Genomic DNA, 2971 nt, shown 5'->3' with positions numbered 1-2971 from the left:
GGTCGGTTTCGTTTCCGGTTTGTCGTCGGCTTGGGTTTGGGTTTATTCCCTGTGGGGCTTGGTTTTGTTTGCCCCGTCTGACGCTGGGGCAGCATTGTTCCAACCAGCCCAGGCACCTCGGAGCTGGGATCCCAACTGCATTTCCAAAGCCACCAATCTACTCCAGGAGTTGAAAAATGTGTGGGTGTGTTTCGTGTGGCCCTGACACTCCTCTTCCACGCGCTCTCCGTGCTCGCATGAAAAAGGTTATCGACGGTTTAGACGAGGTTGATTGATTGATTGATTAATTGATTGATTGTTTTCCAGGGAGAGACTCACAGGTTAGCAGGGCTGCATTTAGGACAGAGTTCTGCTTTGATTCATAGTAAAGCAACAAAGGGGGGGGAGGAACAAACCCAAAACCAAATGAAGAAGTGAAGTCCCACTTGAAAACGTTTCTTACTGAAGAGTGCTAAGTTTGGTTGGGGATTGGTTGGGGGCTGTAGGTGGGTTTGGGTTGCTGGGGGGTTTGGGGGGGGTTTGTTGTTTGCTTAGTTTGGTTTGGGGGAGAGTTGGCTTTTTTTTGGGGGGGCTTGGGTTTTTTGGGGGGTTGTTTGTCTATTGGGGGTTTGGTTTGTTTTGGGGGGTTGGTTTTATGGGAAGGTCTTTTTTTTGGGGGGGGTTGAGGGGGTTGGGTTTTTTTGGGGGTGTTCAGGGGATTTTTGCAGGGTTGGGGTTTTGGGGGGTTGGGTTTTTGGTTTATTTAAGGGGGTTGGGTTTTAGGAGTGTTGGGGTGGGGGTTTTGGGGGGGTTTAGGAGTTTTTGGTTTGGGGGTTGGGGATTTTTTGGGGGGGTCTTTGGGGGTTTTTGGTTTCTTGGGGAGGGTTGGGTTTTGTGGGGGTTTGGTTTTTGGGGGTTTGGGTTTTTTGGAGGGGTTGGGTTTTAGGAGTTTTGGGGGGTTTGGGGTGTTTTTTTGGGGGGTTAGGAGTTTTTGCTTTGGGGGTTTTGGTATTGGGGGTTGGGGATTTTTTGGGGGTCTTTGGTTTCTTGGGGGTTGGGGTTTTGGGGGGGTTTGGGTTTTGGGGGGGTTGGGTTTTAGGAGTTTTGGGAGGTTTGGGGTGTTTTTTTGGGGGGGTTAGGAGTTTTTGGGTTGGGGGTTTTGGTATTGGGGGTTGGGGATTTTTTGGGGGTCTTTGGGGTTTGTTGGTTTCTTGGGGTGTTGGGTTTTGTGGGGGTTTGGTTTTTGGGAGGGTTGGGTTTTAGGAGTTTTGGGGTTTTTTTGGGGGGTTAGGAGTTTTTGCTTTGGGGGTTTTGGTATTGGGGGGTTGGGGATTTTTTGGGGGGTCTTTGGTTTCTTGGGGGGGTTGGGTTTTTTTGTGGGGGTTTGTTTTTTGGGGGGGGTCTGGGTTTTTTTGGGGGGGTTGGGTTTTGGGGTTTTTGCTTGGTTTTGGTGTTGGTTTTGGGGGGGGGTTTGTTGGGTTTGGGGTTTTTTGTTCCATTCTGTTTTCCATTTGGTTTGCTGAATGCCAGAGAATCAGTCAGCAGAGAGACTTTACCTGGAAAGCTTTCCACTTGGCCTCCCATCCTGAGCCCTCAATCCAGGATTGTGCAGCTCTGCTGCAGAGCAGCTTTTCCATCATTTTTTTTCCCTTTCCTTTCCTTTTCCTTTCTTTCTTTCTTTCTTTCTTTTTTTTTCCTAGAAAGTGAACCTTTCTACAAAGATGGATTGTATCAAGAGTCTGCTGAGGCTCTGCACTGCCTGGGGCAAGTGCAAACAATGAAAGGAAAAGAAATCCCTGAGTCTGGTGTAAAGCTTTGCCTTGGGATTCTCCATCCATCTCTGAAGGGCAGCTGAAAATGACCCTTTGATGAGCCCTGTCCCTTTGCCATTCCCTGCTGGCCACTCAGGGGAGAAATGACAAGGAGGGGACTCAGGGCTGTTGTGAAGGAAGGTCAAAGAAACCACACAGTAAAACACACAATGTTCTCTGTGTCCATTCTTAAATCAGGTTTTATTCAGAGCATTTCTCCCTTTCCCATCCTACCTTTTTACTGTTTCTTTCTGGCTTCTGACCAAGTAGCCTTCATTTTCACTTCTCAGTTCTTTTTTTCCTGTAGACATTTCTGCCACTGCTTTTAAAGCCTCACTGGTTGCCTTAATGGACCTTTCAGCTTTCTTGTCAGGATAATTAGGTCTGCATGCATACACAAGCTGCTTTCCCCCCCCCTTTTACCTCTAAACTACACAAAAGAAGAAACTCAAGTCAAAAATCTCACAGTCTCAGTTGTGCTGGCTTAAGACCCTTGGTTTATTGCCTGTAGACACTCTTGAGTGGTACCCTACTGGTCTGCACCTCTAAGTTCACACACCTTGGAGTGTTTGAAGCAAAACAGTCAACACTTCAGGTGGTTTCCTTTAGAGCATTTCAGTTACTTAAGTGGTATTAATTAACATGCATTTTCCTCCAGGGATGTTAGGACAAAGCTGTAGAGGTGGCCTAGTTTGAAGTCTTAAGGATGAGATGAAGCTTCCAGTTTTCTCCTGATGCTGCTATGGGCTGATAGTGCTTCACTGAAATGAGCTGGTGAAGTCCCAACAGGTAGACAGCTCCTCATGGTAGTGGTCCAGGCTGTTCCTTGTCCACTCATGCCCAGCCTTCTGCAGTCATACTGCTGGAGTTGCCTCCGAGGGTGGCTTGATTAGGGGGACCAAAGGCAGGAGGAGGGAATGGATTGGGGTGGTGTCCCCAGTTCTGGAATTGCTTGGAAAACACCCAACATAATAGGACTGCTTAAAACAAGAGAAAGAAGCACAGCCCCCTCCTTTCAAAAAGCTAAGCCAAGTCCTTTCTGTTTCAGCAAATGAGAACTCAAACTCCAGATGTCCACACTGGGGTTTGGTCTGCTGGGGGACAAGGGAGTGGGTTGGGTTTGCTGTTCTGTTGGGTTGTTTCTTTTAACCTGGTTTTTAGCTGTTTGGGAATGAAAGCAG

Source organism: Melanerpes formicivorus, unplaced genomic scaffold, assembly GCF_026170545.1.
Source record: "Melanerpes formicivorus ecotype bairdi unplaced genomic scaffold, bMelFor1.0.p_v2 SCAF_29, whole genome shotgun sequence".
Taxonomy (NCBI): Eukaryota; Metazoa; Chordata; class Aves; order Piciformes; family Picidae; genus Melanerpes; species Melanerpes formicivorus.
Note: the sequence above shows the minus strand (reverse complement) of the source record.